Source organism: Condylura cristata, unplaced genomic scaffold, assembly GCF_000260355.1.
Source record: "Condylura cristata isolate star-nosed mole 26May11 unplaced genomic scaffold, ConCri1.0 scaffold00023, whole genome shotgun sequence".
Classification (NCBI taxonomy): domain Eukaryota; kingdom Metazoa; phylum Chordata; class Mammalia; order Eulipotyphla; family Talpidae; genus Condylura; species Condylura cristata.
The window spans coordinates 34,744,325-34,763,645 of NW_004567124.1; the positions used below are offsets into that span (position 1 = coordinate 34,744,325).

The 19,321-nt window shown below is 34.4% G+C and overlaps 1 protein-coding gene across 3 annotated transcripts in view; it reads left to right on the forward strand.

Annotated features, from left to right (window-relative positions):
- PEAK1 (pseudopodium-enriched atypical kinase 1) overlaps positions 1 to 19,321 on the forward strand; it is a 217,995-nt gene that overhangs the window by 51,930 nt on the left and 146,744 nt on the right. Inside the window, exon 1 of one of the 3 annotated variants that reach the window (XM_004688002.2) lies at positions 7,246 to 7,282. The exons of the other annotated variants lie outside the window; for them this stretch is intronic. The gene's annotated coding sequence lies outside the window, so the exon portion shown is untranslated. Of the gene's footprint in view, positions 1 to 7,245; positions 7,283 to 19,321 lie in introns of those variants that run through there. 3 annotated transcript variants of the gene reach the window in all.

The following is a 19,321-nucleotide window of genomic DNA, read 5'->3' on the forward strand; positions in this document are numbered from 1 at the left end:
AATAAATAAATAAATAAATAAATAAACAAGGGATGCATAAAATAAAGAAGGGGGGAAAGGATATAAAAACAATGGGGAGGGAGTAGGGTAATTATGTGGGCTGTTAGAGTTCCGTATAAACTTGCTATCAGTTTAAAATGATTATACATAGAATCTTAACATGTGAATCTCATGGTAGTTTCAATCCATAAAAGAAATGAAAAATGCAAATAGAATATAAAACTAATGCCAAACTACAAGCGAAGATAACTTGTCCTACTGTTACTATGTTGATGTCAGTTTCTCCCTAATAAGTTTGTTAATATTTGCTTTACATATATTGTTGCTCTGTTAGGTGCATATATGTTAATAAGTGTATATACCAAAGTAGGTGTCACACTACAAGAGAACATGAGAAGAACAAATAACAAAAACTTCCAGAAAATAAATATCAAAATGGCAATAAGTGTTCATATTTCAATAATTACTTAAATATAAAAGGTCTAAACATGCCAATCAAAAAACAGTGGCTGGATGGATTTAAAAACCAAACCAAACTGTTTGCTGTTTTCTGGAGGCCCAATTCAGCTCTAGATGGAAAAATCAAAGCAAAACAAAAAAACCTCAAAGTAAAGGGGTGGAAAATAAAACTTCAAGGGAATGATAGCAGGAGACATTGATGGACATTATGGAAATGGTCAATTCTTCAAAAAGACATAATATGGAATGCTTATATAGTATACAATGCTTATGGCAGTTGAAACATTAATCAGAAATCTCCCGGAAACCAACAAATTACAGAATCAGTTGTCCTTATTAGTCAATTCTTCCAAAGAAGAATCCCTACCAGTCTCAAATCTTCTAAAAAATCAAAGAAGAGGGAATGCTACAAAACGCATTTTATGAGGTCACATTATCCTCATCCCCAAATTAGATAAGGATGTCACAGTGAATGCAAACTATAGACCAATATCTATGTTGAGCATGCATGCAAAAATTCTCAATAAAATACTAGTAGATTAAATTCAGTGATATAATTAAGGGACTGTGTATAACGAGCAGGGGAATTTATTTGTGGATTGCAAAGTTTGTCCAACATACACAGTCAAATAATGCGGCACACCTAATCAATAAAAAAATAAATAAGATCATATCATTTCAATAAATGTAGAAAAATTGTTTTGTAAGATTTGACATTTATGGTACAAATCATAGTAGAATAAAAAAAATGGCATTAGAAAGAATATATATCAGGCCCTCCCTGGTGGTGCAGCAGGTTGAAGCGCAGCACTGTGAAGCTAGCAACAGCGGCTTCAGTGTGAGTTTGATGTCTAGCCAGGGAGGTGACCTAAATGGCATGGTAGACTTCTCCTGTCTTGCCCACCTCTCCCTCAGCAGTGTACTGCTTGTTCTGCTCCCCAGTCTGTCTTTGGTGAATCCTCTCACCACTCCTGCACCTCTGGCCTGTACTCCAGTTCTGTATGCATGTAAAAAAAAAAGAAGGAACATATCTCATCATAATAAAGGCTATTTATGTGCAACTCACATTATATTCAGTTGTTACTCAATTTCAAATCAGTGTTGAAATTCTGAAAGCTTATCCTATAAGAGCAGGACCATGACAAGGATGTCCCCTCCCATCAATTATTAAACATAGCATTTTATTGCTTGGGCAAGAAAAGGAAATAAAAGTTGAATGAGTTGTATACAAGTACGGAAGGTAATGTTTGCCTATGACATTGTAGTGTACATAGATTCCACCAAAAAGGCTACTAGAAGCAGTAAATGAGTAAAGTGGTAGGCTACAAATTTAATAATTAAAAAATTTGTTACATTCTCATATGCAAATAACAAACTAGCAGAAAGCGAAAAAAAATTCTATTTAAAATAGCATAAAAAATGTTAATCAAGGAGGTGTAAGATTTGTAACCTGAAAGCTATATGGCATTGTTTTAAAAAACAAAATGACGGCCCTCCCTGGTGGCACAGCGGGTTAAAGCACAGCACTAAGAAGCTAAAGCCACTTCCACATGAGTTCTATCCCCTCCTGCCCCAGAGGTGACCATATGGCACGGCAGACCTCTCCTGACCCGCCCGCTGCTCCGCTCAGCAGTGTACTTCATCGATCTGTCTGTTCTGCTCTGTCTCTGTGAAACCTCTCACCCTCCACATCTCTAGCCTGTACCCCAGTTCTGTATGAATAAATAAATAAATCTTTAAAAAAAAAACCCAAAATGACAAATAAACGTAAAAATACTTCATGTTCATTGTTTGGAAGAATAAATATTGTTAAAGTGATCTTTTTCCTGAAGTATTATACAAATTCACTGGAATTTGGATGTAAGTTCCATTGGCACTCTTCACAGAAATAGGAAAAGAAAATACTCTACAGAAAAATAGCCAAAGCAGTTCTGAAACTGCTTTCAAACATACCACCCAAAACCATGATAATAAAAAAAATGCTATTGGATTAAAAAGACATAGATCAATAAACCCATACATTTATGAATAGCTAATTTGCAATAGAACTCTGATTTAATGTAATAAACTGCTAAGGAGAGTAATGGGGGAGACTGAAGAGGTCTGCTGCGCGGTGTGGGTTAGATCTCTGGCCATGGATTGAACTCAGGCTGTAGTGGTGATAACACTGAGACTCAAAACATCAAAGAATTCCAAATTGAAAATTTTTCTAGGAGATACATGGTGTATAATCACCAAATTTTTAAAGATCCTGAAAGTCAAGGAAAATCTGGTATTCACCTTTCTCTTGCAGGCTTATTTTGTGTAGTATAATCGAATAATCTTGTCAGTTTCCTCCATGTTGCTGCAGATGGCATGAGTTTATCTTTTTGGTTGCTGAGTAGTCTAGTGTGTACATAGGCATCTTCTCGATCAGCTCATCTTTTTTAGGGCATCTAGGTAGTTACCACATCTTGGCTATTGTAAATAGGGAGGCAGTAACACAGGTGTGCAGGCTGCCTTTGAAATTAATGTTTTTGTGTTCTTTGGTTAGATACCTACAAGTGGAATAACACCATGAAAAATTGTAACAATAATTAAAAAATATTATTGTAGATTTAAAGAGGCCACAGAAACATGACAACTAAAATGAACCCATGATGCTAGATATAACCCTTTTGGTACAAAAGATATCAGTGGAATGATGGATGATACTTGAATGGGGCTTATAGGTTATAGGATAGTAATGTGTCATTGTTAACTTGTTTCTTTTGATGGTTGTGTGTAATGGTTATTTGGGTGAATGTCTTTATCCTGGGAATTACAACCTTGCATTTTCAACAAGGATGAGTCATAATATCAGCAACTTAGTTTGAAATACTATTCTTTAATTTTCCTTTATATTTGAAAATATTTTTAAATTATCTTTTATTCTTTCCAACTCACAGACTTTTTTGTTAGATCCCTGTGGCTGTCAAAAAGATAGAAAATTATGCCTGTTTATAGCAGCACTCCCTTGCAACCAGTTTTCTTACTGAAGCCATTCTCCTAACACCACCCAAAGACAGTATTTCAGAAGTTTGGTACATCAGAGTTTGTAAGATCTGAATTCCCTCTGCAGTCAGTCCATCCAGGTGCACAGATATCTTGGTCATCAGAAGTGACAGTCATGTCAATGTAATATCTCCTAAAAACGAAGATACAGCAAAATAGGATAGTGAAATGTGAAGAACACGGCACAAAACTTTTTTTTTCAAGGGAAAGATACCTTAAGTCAAGCATTGAAGTATCCTAAGGAGAAACAGCAGCAAGTAATCTACTAATTTTCTGCTAGTATTCTTTGTGATTTTCATCTAAATTGCCAGTTTCAGACAGTCTGCAGTTATCCTGGTTTGTGATTGTGGTATCTATCAGTAAACAGAACTTTTGTATAAAATTGCAGAGGAAATTTATAACCTATCCAAAATTTTGTTTTTATTTAGAGGCATAGTTGAAGAAAAGAAAGGTAATCTTTGACTATTTCTTAATAAATTGAGAACTATATGGTTTTTAAAATATCTGAATCAGAGCCATTTTCCCTCAAATGATCTATATTCAATTTATTCATTTTCTTTACACATATTTATGGCCTGAAATTTAACAAAGGCAAAAATAAAGGCCGGAAGTAATTAAAAATGATGTTTACCTGCTTTATTAATGTTACTGGTTATAGTGATATCCAGTATTTATTTGTTACAATGTACAAATCAATGAATTTTGTTCAAATCTAGTATGTTTCCCCTTTTTTACCTCTTGTCCCTAGATTGTATGTGTTGACAGATGTAAAGAACAGTAGAAATACCTTATTGCACTAATGGAATCCCTGTGAGAAATATTTTCACTCGTTTGACTTAAACTATTGACAAGGCAATTGAATTCCTCCAAGGATGTGTGGTTAAGTCAGTGTCAGGGGACACATGCTTTAAAACAGCAGCAATCACAGATGTTAACAACACATTACTTTGGTATATGGCTTACAGAAATTTATAGCAACATATTTGGAATGAGTTTGAAATTAGAATATTTCATTTACCATTTAAGGTAGTGAAAATTTTCATTTTAAGCAGCTGCAGTGAAATGTATGCCTCTGTGTACAGCAGCTGTACTTGCCTATAACATCCATCCAGTCGACTGCACCAAAGAGTTTTACATTATGTGAATTGAGATAGAATTTTAGCAGCTACAAACCATCCAAAACCCCTTAAAAATAAAAAAAAATTGGTATCCTAACAAAATGACAGTGGAATATAATCTAACCCTTTCAGATCTGCATTTTTTACTCCTGACTACTACTTATTAAGTCTAATTCTGGTTATTTTAGACTAAGCTGGGTTTTTGTCTTTGATGTCACATTATCAGAGTGCTTGATCTCCACAGGCATTTGCTATGCTTTGTTATTTACTGCTTTTGTCCAATTTGACTGTGTATGTGTATTTGTGTTTATCCATCCACCCTTTTTCTTATGTCTGTTTCCTTCCTTCCTTCTTTATAGTGTTTTACCTTCTCATGACATTTAGATTCTCCTTTGACCCATTTACCTTCCCTCTCATACTCACCCATTTTCTTTTATTATAGAAAATACATTGAGCATAAAGTCTGCCTTCTTAACCATTTTCAGTATACAGTTGGTATTAAATACTTTCCTAATGTTGTAGAACCATTGCTACCATACATCTATGTAACTTTTGTATTGTAGAACTGAAACTATACATAATAAACAACAACCATTTTCCCTCTCTCTAGCCCCTGGCAACCAACAATCTTTTTCTCTATGATTCTGACTACTTTAAGTACTTTATAAATTGGAGTCATATAGTATTGTCTTCTTGTGACTGACTTATTTACTTAGCATAATGTCTTCGAGATTCACTGTAGCATATGTCAGAAATCCTTTTTATGACTGTACAATATCACATTGTAATTATATATCTCATTTTGTTTAATCCACTCATCTGTCAGTGAACACTTGGGTTGCTTTTATGCTATATTGTGAATAGTGCTTCTATGAACATGAGGTATAAATATCTTTTCAAGAAGTTGTTTTCAATTCTTTTGGAAATACATTCAGAAGTGGAATTGCTAGATATGATAATTCTATTACTTTGAGGAATTACTATATTCTTTTCACCATATTGTTTTCCGCAATGGCTATCCCATTTAAAATCCCCACCAACAATGTACAGGTGTTTCAGTTTCTCTACATCCTCTCCAGCACTTGTTTTTAGTCTTTTGATAGCAGTCTTTCTAATGGATGTTTGGTAGTTCCTCATGGTAAGTCTGATTATATTTCAACAATCATCAATGATGTTGAGCTTCATTTTAAATGCTTATACGCATTATTTCTTTACCCATTTTGGAATTTTTTTTGTTATTGTTGAGTTCAGTCCATCAGATATGTAATTTGCAAACATTTTCTCCCTTTTTACTGTTTTGATAACATCTTCCCTAAAAGCTTTATTTTTGTTTATTTTTATTGATATGGAAATGCCAAATGGCACGTTAGTTTCATGTGTGCAACATAATGATGCCTACAGTAGGTCCAGTTTCCATTTATTACTGTATATTATTAGATTTTCTTTTCTTGTGATGAGATCTTTTAAGGTTGACTTTCTCAGCAAATTTGAAATATGCAATAGAGTTTTACCAACTGGTCACTGAGTTATAATCCACACCCCCTGTATATATAGTGTTCTCCCCATATGCACAGTGGATCCTTGCAAGACCTCTAGTAAATGCCTGGAACCACAGATAACACTGAAATCTATGTATCCAATGCTTCTCCCGACACATAAATAACTAAGATAAAGTTTGACTTATAAATTAGGCATAGTAAGAGACCAACAATAACTAATAAAATAGAATAGTAATAATAGCATATTGTAAAGCAAGTTATGGAAATGTCTTCTCTCTGTCCATTAATATCTGATTGATGAATATTTTCATTCTGAGGCCTAGCAAAGCAAATTACTGAATAAGGGAGGGACTACTGCATTGTCTTGATGCTGCACAGTATTTTCATGAAGATTCAATGTTTTCATTTTTTTCTTTCATTCTTCTCTGCTATTGGAGTTACATTAAAGAAGATACAACAAAATCCGATGCTGGGAAGTTTTTCCCTTAGGTTTTTTTTCTATGAGTTTCTTAGTTTTAGGATTAACATTTATATCTGATTCATTTTGATTTTCTTTTTTTCAGTTTTACTGAGAAATAATTGACATTATTGGGTAAGTTTAATGAGTAGAATTATTTTTTGTATATGACCTTTGGTAAGGGTGAAGGTCCACCTTCTTTTACATGTAGACATCCAGTTTTCCTGCATCATGTGTTGAAAGGCTGTGCTTTCCCTACTGAATAATCTTGGTAGCTTTGTCAAAAATTATTTAGCCACATATGCATTTGTTTATTTTGGGGGATCTCTGTTCCATTTGTCTTTTTGTCTTTCTATATGCAATTGCATACTAGGTTTATGGTAAATTTTGAAATCAAGTAGTATGAATCATCTAGCTTTGTTCTTTCCCAAGCTTGTTTTGGTTATTCAGGGTACCTTAAGAACTTGTGTGTAGTTTGGGATGAATTTTTCTATTTCTTCAAAATAATTCTAATGAGATAATGATTGAGATTGGGTGGAATCTGTATGTTGCTTTTTTTTTTTTTTTTTTGGCTTTGAAGCTTCTGTTTAAATCTTCCATGTATTTTTTCCCTATGTACTAGGCAACTTAGCTACCTCTCCCTGATCTTTTTCAGGTGATGTTCTTTGCAGTACAGGGGCACAATTCCCTCTGGATGTACAAGATTGGCATTCAAGGTAGATTTCTCTATATGTACTTTACCTGTGCATCAGCTATGCTGTGCACCATGGTATGCAGTGTTGTTGACCCACCCAAACTCAGCTATGTTGCAGTAGTTATGCTTACAAGGTTTGACTGTGTGGCACTGAGTAGGTAGTCCTATGGACTCAGCCTAGCCACAGCCACAGCTTCTGCTAACCAGCAGCAGTATCATACTGTGCCAGGCATGTGGTCTATGTGTGGATGCCAACAATAAGGTGATTGCATTTGTGACTGGCTTTTTCCATATTTTTCTAGTTCTTTTAGTTGCAAATTCAGGTTCTTGATTTGATATTTTTCTTGTTTTTGAATTGTTTATAGTTGTAAATTTCCCCCTTACCACTGCTTTCCCTACATCTCTTAAATTTTGGTATGTAGTGTTTTCATACTCACTCATTTCTTAGGCACTTTCTAATGACCCTTGTGATTTCTTCTTTGATCCATTGGTTGATGATGACTGCAGTTCAATTTCTGCAAACATGTTAATTTCCAGCTTTAGTTCCGTTGTTGCTTTTTATCTTCTTTATGTTATGTTTAGAGAAAGTATTTTTTGTAGCAGTTTTCTTTCTAAATATGTTGAGATTTAATTTGTGCACAACATATGGTCTATGATGGAAAATGTCCCATTTGCTCATGAGAAAAAGGTTTATTCTGTTGTTTTTGGGTAGAATGTTCTGTCAAATCTAGTTAATTTATTGTGTTTTTTATAAATTCCCTTTATTTCCTTATTTATCTTCTTTCTGGATATTCCATCCATCATTATGAGAATTTTTTATCTGCTATTATAGATTTGTCTTTTAGCCTTCCAGCTTGCTAGCTTTTGCTTCATAAATTTTGGTGGTTTGTTATTAAGTGCACAAATGTTTATAATTTTAACATTTTCTTGCTGTATTGAACCTTTTATTAGGTATAATTAATATTTTCTCTCTGGCTTTTAATGGGAGAAAATAAGGTCTTAACGTGCAATCAATCTATAAGCTAATATGCTAATATCTGTACATATTTGAAACAACTTACCATAAACCTTTCATTTTTAAAAACACTAACAAATAAAAAAAATAAAAAAAAAACTAACAAATAATTTATGGTTTATTTCAGATTCTTCCAAATACATTTTCAGAGAAAGAATCACTGTTGAAGTTTTAGCTGACAAAGTAAGAGAAAGTACACAGATGAAGTAGTAAGAGAAACATTATATTTGGTTGAAACTGGGTAGGTCAACCTAAAATTCATTAGCTCTGTTTTACTATTCTAATACTTTGGTTCTTGTTGAAATAGAGGTTGTCTTATAGGTGTAAATGTAATCTAAGAAATCTGATCCACTGTTAGATTTATTAACTAATAATGTTTTATGTTGTTGTCTGCTGGGATTTGCTGGCTTACTCTCTGGATGCAGTTTTTTGTATTAAGATGAGTTAGTTTTCAGCATTAAATAATTCCATGGCAACCTACATGGACAATAGCTTCTGCTTAAGTGAATCAGGAAATGGTAAATCTATAATAATAAGGTTAAGGTATTTGAGTACTTGAGAAGTGAGAGTTAATTAAACAGACTAATAAAAGACCATGTTTTCCTTAAAAGCAGCTTTCGTCTCCAAATCCTGTAAAAGTCAAGACATATCAGTTCTATGGAGATTTTATTGATTTATAACTGTCATTTTATCTTCATTAGTATTGGCTACTGTTTTTGCTGTTTAATATAATATTCTCATAGGTGAGGAAATAATAACTTTGAAAATGGAGCATTGAAGTTGTTATTTATCAGAAATAGTTTTCATAACACTGTAGCCTGTGTGTATGAGCCGTAAGGTCATCATGGGGGATAGTCTTTATAAGAACAATCAAGGTTTTTTAAGTCTGAGGAAAATTAATTTTTAATGCTTCTCTCTCTCTTTTTTTTTTTTTAAGATTTATTTATTTGTGCATACAGAACTGGGGTACAGGCCAGAGGCTCAGGGGCGGTGAGAGGATTCACCAGAGACAGAGTGGGGAGCAGAACAGGCAGATCTACGAAGTACACTGCTGAGGGGAGCAGCGGGCGGGTCAGGAGAGGTCTGCCACACCATGTGGTCACCTCCTGGGCAATCGGGAATCGAACTCATGCAGAAGCGGCTTTAGATTCTCAATGCTGTGCTTTAACCCGCTGCGCCACCAGGGAGGGCCCAATGCTTCTCTCTTTTATTTCTGACATGTTTAACTTCAGAATGCTTTAGGAACTTGGCCTACTTGAATACTTTTCATTTATTGGTAGTAATTATTAATTGATGAATTGAAATTGTTAACTGTTCTGTGTTAACCAGTTAATATTATTTTTCATATTTTGCTTCCAAATTGTATATATTCTATATTTTCATTGAGATACCAATTTTATTTTATAACGGGCTTTTTCCTTAATCAGGTTTTAATGGTTGTTGCAGTTAATTTACTTCCCTAGCAGTAAAACGAGCCAAGTTAAGAGCCTTTTTTAACCCTGGTAGACTGAGGTTCAGTATATTGAGATTGGGTATTTCACCTGAACAAAATTCAAGTCTTTTGGTTTCCTATTAATACACTATCTGATACTATATAGAGAACACAGTAATTGTAAACAAACTCATGATAATAGATATGAAAAACTATCGATTTCTTACTTGCACATCATTAACAAGTTTTAAGCCTTTTTTTTTTTTTATGTTGTACCAAAAAGGAAAATTGGGAAAACTGAGTCTCAGTATTATACTCACTACTGTTTCTTTCATTAGAATCATACCTTCATTAGGTACTAAGTACCTTGATGTAGAATATATTGGATTTTTGTTAAAGTACAAAAATAGTCTCTACCACACCATGGGAACAGGCCATTAAAACACTGCTAGCTGACCTAACAGCTGTGGACAGTGTTGTAAAGCTAAGTTTACTGATGGCATTGTAAAAAGACTGTTCTGTTAAAGGAGGTAAAGGTATAACCAACAGTGTCCCTTTTCCTGCCCTTGAAACAGAGATAATGCCTGCATCTACAGCAGGCAGCTTTGAAGCAACAAATCAGCACATTTAATCAAGCAAAAAAATATATATGTATAAGGAATATTTGATGACCTTGAGTCTCTGTGGCAATACTGGACTACCTACTTCTGTACTTACTATATAGGGGAAAATTAGTGCTACATTTATTTCAGTCACAGATAAGTCAGAATTTCAGTTACTTGTATATACATAATATTTTATTTTTTTTAACTTCCTATTATGGAAACTTAGCATACAGACTAAAGTAGATAACGGTATGAGTCCTCATCATTCAGCTAGCACAGTAATCAGTGTTTTATTAACCTTATAAATTCTTGTGTTTTCTCTCAGCTATTAGAACTCAAATTAAGGAATTATACAGTAGAAGTATGTGAAATACTGTGGAAGCACAGGGAAAATGGTGAGTAACTTGGCCTTAGGTGGAAGTAGAGGTTCTTAAGGAAAGGCTTCACAGAAAATGTCACATCAACATAGGAGTTTAGAGCAAGTAAAGAATGGAAGAGAGAGCATTCCCAATCCTAGGGACATTTTTAAAAAGGGGCTTTAGAAAGTATGATATATTCAGTTTATAGGAGAGAGATTATTGTGGTGAGGTATAGAGTTTTCAAAGACAGGTGTCAGTTGGAGAGCCTAAAGTGATGATTTAGTGTCATCACAAGTGACAATGGAGCACATATGCCATACCAAGAAATCTGAAGTTCTTCATAGCTATAGAGTTGAAGTATGTGATTAAATATTAGAAAAATGGCAGTAATAAAGCCTGTGATTTTTTTAGTTAGGACTGGAGAGGAAGGGCAGTAAACTATACCAGTGGTCTATCCTGAAAGATATTTCTCTTTTTATCCAGAAAGATAACTCTCAGAAATATTTCAGATAAAGAGTCTATCATTTGTTCCTGGCTAGGATGTAGAGAAGGGCATCTGCATCAAAATAGCATGTGTGATGCTGCTGTTATTGGAGAGTACAACATATAGGAGATGGGCTTAAGGAATTGACCATTCAGGTAGAATTATCCAGTATGTGAAGTGAAAATAAAGAGAGCTAGCTCTTAGGAGAGTCTAACAGTGAATCCCAGAATTTTGTTTCCTGCTAGCCAAGTTATTTATATATATATATATATATATACACACACACACACACACATAACACACACACACACACATATATGAGCCTTGAGCCTTGTTTTTCATAGTTTTGTGCTTTAGGGAAGAGGGTGATTTTTGCTGTTGAACATGGTTCCCATGTGTCGTGTAGTATTCCTAAGTCAAAATAATGTGCAATATCTTATGGAGAAAATGCATGTGTTTGATAAGCTTTGTTGAGTGTGAGGCTATTGGGTATGAGTTCAATTTTAAGAATCAGTAATATATATGAAATAAAGTGTCCTTAAACAGAAATACATTGGTTGATTGGTTGATGAAAATGTTGTGATCAGAGTAATCTAATCCATTTCTTAGAAGCAATGGAAGTATAATATATGCTGGCTTATAGAGAATTAACTAACATACATTTTTGAATTGTTGACATTCATACCAGTTTTACTTGAAATTATAATCACAAAAATACATAATTTTTCTTACTTAAAAATATACATGACAAATATCAGACTAAAAATAGTTTGTCGTTTTAGTTCACAGATGATTCCATATTCCCTAGATCAGTGGGTTTTATCTTGAAATGGAATATTGAAGAAATAAAGGTGACACTGACTGACAGCATCTAAATGATATTCTGCAGCACATCTGAGCATAACGTAGTTTTTCATCATCATATTGGTGGGCTGCCAGTTCGCTTTACAACCTGATGTTATTTTCTTTAGCAAGCTTTCCACATTTTCAGTCCCTCTTTTTTAGAGAAATTAATTTTACAGTGGTGTTTATGTGAGGGGGATTTCATAATTTATGACTAACATGTATGCATTCATGGTCTGTCATTTTGCTTGAAGACAACTCAAGGATTTTTTTGAACTTTTATTCATGAATGTTGGTTCTTATCAGTAAGAAAGTTTTTAAAATGACAGGTGTTCCACAAGAGTGAGAATTACCTGTATCTTTTGACATAACATCAATGTTAATGTCAAAAATTAACATTAAGCTTTGTGTTTCACTTTTACTCTCCACAAATATGAAAGCAGGGAATTGACATTTTCAGAGTAAAGGACAAGAAGATATACAACTCCATGTAAAAGACTTTTAATGTTCCAAAGTGCTTCTGTGCTTATTAGCATATATCTGTTTTCTCATCGCCTTTCCGCTTGATATAGAAGATATGCCTTGGCTTGTTACTGTCTTATAAAGCCTGCTACACCATGTAATGTAAGAGAAATGGATTAAACATCTTTGGAGATTTACTGGTTGTCTCTAAACCTCTTTATAAACAATGGCTTTATTTGTGAGTTTGTTTTTGCTGTTCATTATTCCTTTAGTTTTGCCATCCACATTTCTCCTCTAAATGTATTCAGTTTGTCTCTTTCTTCCATTCTGTTTCTGTTTTACTCTTTCAACTGTTTTTTCTTTAATAGTCTGTGAGCAATGTTTCTTCATATCCCTAGATCAAGAATTTTTCTCCAAAGAAACACTGAAATCAATCCAGCTTACATTATCATTACTTTATATGTATAAAGTATATTCTATTTTCAAATTAGATTGCTTTGTTTTCATTCAGATTAACAAGCATCTGTTGTGGTGAGGTATCAGTTTGGTGGGGTAGTGAAGTAAGCTGTGTAGAGACATCTGCTAAGAAGATCCTGGATTTAAATACTGAAGAACAAGTAGACATTTCTCATGTGTGGAAAGAATGTAATGGTATATTGCAAAGAAAACAGAATTAAAATACATGGGGTTGACAGATACATCAGTTCTGAATGAGGTGTTCAGACTGAAATGAAAATGGGAAATGCAGTGTATTGAAGCTTAAGAATTAGCAAATGTTGGTGAGGTTGCAATTAAAAAGGAACTTTTCTTTTTTATTGCTAACCTTTATTTTAGTGGCCATGGCCCTACTTTTTTTTTTTTTAAATTATAACAGTTTATTTTTACATCATTTTGTGCCTTTTTTCATCTCAGTTGTAATCCCCGTGGGCTTCCCATCACCAAATTACCCTTGTGCCATCACCAAAGTCCAGTGCACTTTACCCCCATTTCCCCCCACCTCCATTTTTGATCCCATTCCATCCCCATAAAATGTCTCTGGTGTGAAGTTGTTCATTATCATTATTACTTTCTCCTCTGGTCCTTTATACTTCTGCTCTGAGTGAAACCATCCGGTATTTTTCCTTTTCTTTCTGGCTTATTTCACTGATCATGATCCCTCCCAGCTCCATCCATTTTGCTGCAAAAGGCATGAATTAATCTTTTTGATTGCTGAGTAATATTCCACTATGTGTATGTACCATATCTTTTTAATCCAGTCATCTACTTTTGGGCATTTGGGCTGTTTCCATGTCTTTCCTATTGTAAATAAAGCAGCAATAGACATGGGGGTGCAGGCGTCTTTTTGAATCAGTGTTTTTGTGTCTTTTGGGTAGATACCTAGGAGTGGGATTGCTTGGTCATATGGAAGCTCCGTTTTTAGCAGTTTGAGGAACCTCCAGTTTTCCATAGTGGTTGTACTCGTTTGCATTTTCACCAGCAGTGCAAGAGAGTTCTTTTTCTCCACATCCTCGCCAACATTTGTTGTTGCTAGTTGTTTTGAGATGTAACATACTAGTTTTTATCTGTGGTACATTAGGACAAAAACATCCAAAAGACAATAGGTATAGGAGTCTGAGATTCAGATGAAGAAAGGCTAAGATTAAGGGTATTTACTGAGGTTCCTCCCACTTTTGGTGGGAGCACAGAGAGTGTGGGTAGAGTATAAGTAGCAAAAATGCTAAACACTTACAGAGAAAGGAAAATAGGAACAAAAACACTGAGAAAGAAAATTTTGTGTATTTGTTTAATTCCTTTTGAAAAAAGAACAACTTTATCTTCTATATCCTCAGTAACAACTTGAACAGTATATTGAATAACAGTTATTCAGTGTTTACCACTTACTTTGTTCAGCTGGAAAACATTTATTTTGAAAACTTGTTTTATATTTTATACAATTTCATGACTTGATAAGGAATATATCTTTTAATTCATAACACTTCATAAACATCTGGTATGTGCTATGCATTGTATAAAATACTTAATGCGTGGTATCCTATTTTATCCTTAAAATGTCCCTCAGGGTTTCATTATTTACATTTTGTATTTGAAGGATCTGAAAATAAAAGTAAATGACTTGATTCATTTTTCATACATCTACATAAATCCAAAATTCATGTGTTTAAAACATGGGATCATTTAAAAGTGTCCTATTCTGGTTCCATTGTGAGAATTAATCTCATCCAAAGACACTGGTTTATACTAAATTCTGGCCAACCTTACATGGGTTAGCATGGTATGTGGATACCTTTTTGTTCCTAAGTAGGCTTTACTTAACTCTTTTTCTATGCTACTTTTTCTTCATTTTTCTATTAGCAGTTTTCATGATTGCTAAGTCTATTATTTTGAAAAAATCTAGTAATAGTGAAATTGGAGTCTATCATCAGGTTTTAGAGATTCACCATGACTGAACTAAAATTCCATATAAAATATCTTGCACGCATGTGTATTGTCTGGGATGCAGTTCTTAGCTTTTGTGGGTTTGTATACCTCCCAAAAAATTAAGAACTTCAGCTCTGGAAGTATTTTTACATAATGTGATGAGCTACAGTGCTTCATATAATCTTTGAGCAATGGTTGTCTTTGACAAAGATAATGTTAGTCACTGTAAGTAATTTTTTTGAGGTAAGGAATTTTTTTTTCGTCTGTTTAAATCTATACTTTCTGTTGTATTAGCGAACTAAATTGCCACTTATCACTTCAAAACAAGGTTTTTGATTAAAATACACAAAAGTTGAATCTACCTTATAGTAAATTAAATCATGCTCAATTTTAAAATGTGATTTACATGACGTTCCATATGTTACACATAATATTATGCACATCCCCCACTTTGCATCATTCTGTTAGAAAGTGGCATTTGTAGTCCATTCGTAAGAAAAAAACAGGAAGCAATGACACAATGCCTAGAGTAGGAGTCAGTGAAACTGCATTTGTACATTTTCTTTCCATTACATGACAGCATTCATCCTAGTCTTGAATCTCATTTTATCAATCTTCGTCCTTCAGAGTAAATCTTATAATTTTGAATCTTGCCTTAGTATGGATGAAACAAACTTGAATAAGATATGCTATTTTCAAAATACTTGCAGTTTCTCTGTAAATATGAAATGATTAAAAATAGACTAGATAATAGTCTCTCATTTTCAGATAAGATGCTTGAGAAGTTTGATAAATTGTTCAAGGTCAAAAGCTCTGAGTCAACTTTGGATTTGTTGACTCCAAACCACTTTTGTCTTCATGCCTTTCATTTTATTTATGTTTAGTTGTTGTTCAAGTGCTGAAAACTCAAGTTGAAAACCAGGACCCCATTATTTCATATAAAGAATCTTTCTGATAAAGTAAAAGGACAGGAAAGTTCTGTATTCTCTAAAATTTAGGAGTATTGAAAACAAATAATTTCCCCATATGAAAATAGTGTTACTGCAGCAGTATAAATAGCAGAAACAAGTAAATAAGGAGGTACAAAAACTAGTGCCTTTGAGCTGACTTTATTTAAGTCTTTATATAAGATGCGAATTTATTTTTTTTTCCAGAAAATTCTCTGGAAACTGTTGATAGTATATAAATGTTAGCAATTTTTAATTTAGTTTTGGTCCCCCAGATTTTCCTTCCTTTAAAAAAAGATACTCATTTTCTAGATTACACGGTAAGAGGATACTTTCTCTTGGCTATGAAAATTTGATTATTAACAAAATATTTTCATTCTGTTACAATTCATTAAATTATAAACTCTAAAGTTAATAACATGAAAAGATATCTCAGTGGTTCTAGTCAAGTAAGGAAAATAGAAGAAGATGGAATAGGTGTGAAAGAAAGTTTGAAAGCCACCTTACAAGATTTGACTTAGCCCTTATAGACCCCACCTTAAGCCATTTTCATTCTCACACCACCAGAGACCCATGAAATTAAGGGAAATGAGGTTTGAGGAAGACTTATTTTCTTACATCATTATTCATTTGTACTATATTTGATTCCTCCCTTAGATGTAGTCCCTGTAGTTCTCCTACAACCATAGCACCCATGAACCATCACCACAGACCCTTCTGCTCTTATCTCCCCTATTTTGACCTCGCTCTCTCCTCTTCCCCTGCTCTATGCCTCAGATCTTTCAGAGCCAGTCTTTCTCAGCTTTGTATCTGGCTTCAAGGCATATTCACTCATTACTTTACAAATTGCTAGTTATTAATACATTTTATGATACATAACTATTCACTCAGTGACTTGTTAATGAACATTTAGTTCTAATTTCTAGCTATTATGAATAAAGCTACTCTGATTGTTTAGTATTAGAAAAAAGGGGGAAATTTACTTGTACATATCATTGAGACCCTGATAGTGAACTCTGAAAGTACTCACAAAATTAGTTTTTACTTTGAGATAATTATAGATTCACAGGAAGTTGCAGAGTTAGTAGATAGAGGACCCATGTGTCATTTATGCAGTTACCCCCTACTAGTTACATCTTATAAAGCAATAGAATATATATTTGTGGGGAACAGGCCCTTCAGTTGCCTCTACTGTGGTCTGTCTCCTCAGTTCCACTGCTTGCTAGGACTTACTTGATCTGTGTTGCTGCAGGACCTTCAGGGCCTGCTATAGCAGTTTTGCTTCCTGTATCTGTCCCAGGCTTCTCTGAGGTCTGCAGGGGTGGTAGCAACTGTAAGGCTGCTTCTAGGACTTGTCTCAGGTCATGGAAATAGGGGAAGGCTTACCATGGTGGGTCTACTTCCAGGTCCTATTCTGGTGCTTGCTGAGGTGTGCTGTAAGTTTCTGAAGGAGTAGTGTTTGCACGACCAGCCCTGCAACTTGAAGAGGCCTGAGCAGTGTTCTTTGGGGTCATAGAACAGAACTTAGATCTGGTGGATCTTCTTCCAGATCTTGTCCTAGAGTTAGCTGGGGTTGCCTACAGCTATTGCCAGCAGGGCTGCTTCCAGGACTCTCTCTGTTAGCTCTCTGAGTTCTGCACCAATGTCTACTGGGGCATACTGTGGCATATCTTTTTCCATGTTCTGTTCTGGGACTGCTGAGGTCTGCCAGCTGTTACTTTGTCAGGGCCTTGCCAGTTAGATTCAGCTGCCCACAAGGCCCTCCCAGAGCTCACCTTACCTGCCTGGATAACTTATCTGCTTTGCACAGCCCACTACTTATCGGAGTTCCCTTGCTCTGGAAATTATTACAAGCATGTGCTGTAATTCTGTTTTTCCTTCAAGACTTACTGACTTTGTCTGCTGCAGTCTAGCTGCAAGTATATGGAGATGAGCCCTGTATTTTCACACTGCCCCTGTTTGCCCCCAATACATTCTTTTTTCAGAATATACTTTTAGTTTCATTTATCTTACTCTATTTTCCAGTTGTATATTTTATTTCTATTGTTTGTTGTTTGCTTATTTTGGTTTCGTTCATTACTTTTCCCCCTAGCTGTTTTTTGTAGGAATTTGATGATAGATTTTAGTTAGGTCTTTCCGTTCTTTCCCACAAATACAGAAAATGATACATTACTTTAAATATCTGTTTGTTTTATCTGTATCTCAAAAATCTTGGTAGATTGGATTTTCATTTTTACTCATTTCTAATTCCCCTCATAATTTCTTATTTGGCCCTTAAGTTTTTTTTGTTTTTGTTTGTTGTTTTTTTTTTGTTTGTTTGTTTGTAAGTGTCTTGTTTCTTATTTAATATTTCTTAAATGTTTGGGAATACCCAAATATCTTTTTGTTATTGATTCATTGATTTTGAGGTATAACCTTAAAGAGTGTTGAACTTTTTTCTTAAGCTGTTCACAACTGCTTATTAGTTTGTTCTTTCCTAGTCTTTGAAGTTCCTTTATTTAGCTTTTATTCTAAGACAGCTTTCCCTTATGTGATATAGCTAAATGGGGTCATTATTGATTGCCTTGCATAGTCAATAAGGTTTTTCTCTTCTGGTTGAAAGAAATTGTTGAATTCTTAGCCCTATGACAGCTCTGAGATTTTTTTGTCTTACAACTCTTTGGTGACTTTCTTTCCAAAGTAGTTCTGCTTGGCCAGTCTCAAGAAAATTTACCTTTATCATATATAAGTTTTTATTTAACTGAGGGTATCCTCGTTTAAATTACTAGAACTCATTCCCTTTTGTTTGAAATTCTGCCAGAAAATTTTAGGCACTTTGGCTTCCTGACTTCCTTGCACGTTTTTCTTCATCTCAAGTCAACAAGATCCCTTAGACTATTTTGAGGGCTGGCTATAGCAGTTTTGGAGTGGTAATTTACTTCCTGACTTAGAGGTGTAGTGATGGTGGGACTCTCCTTGCTTGTTTCTCTTTCTTGAGTGTTACCGTTCTTTGACTATGTGACTATGTGAACATAGTCCTTTTCTGTGTTTTATGCTTCCAGTTGTTTGCAGTGGGGGTCTTATTCTTTATACTTTCATGGCCAGAAACAGAAGTTGAGTCATTCTAGAGTGAGTTATAGTGCTAATACCTTTTCAGAATTCTTAAGCTTGAAAGCAGTTAATTTTTGCCTAACATTTAACCCTTGATTCACTTTTTCATAGTATAAATGATTGACTACACAAACTATTATTTTTTACTTCCAAATATACACTGCAAATTTTAAAGCATAAAGTGATGTCAAAGAACGTTTGTTAAGGCTAATAAATTTCACAAATCAAGAAAATGGATCTTTTGAGTATATAAAAATGCTCTCTATTATGGGATAGTCATTCTATAAACAAACTAAAAAATGAGCAGGGGCCCTCCCTGGTGGTGCAGTGGGCTAAAGCACAGCACTAAGATGCTAAAGTCACTTCCGCATGAGTTCGATCCCCATCTGCCCCAGAGGAGACATGG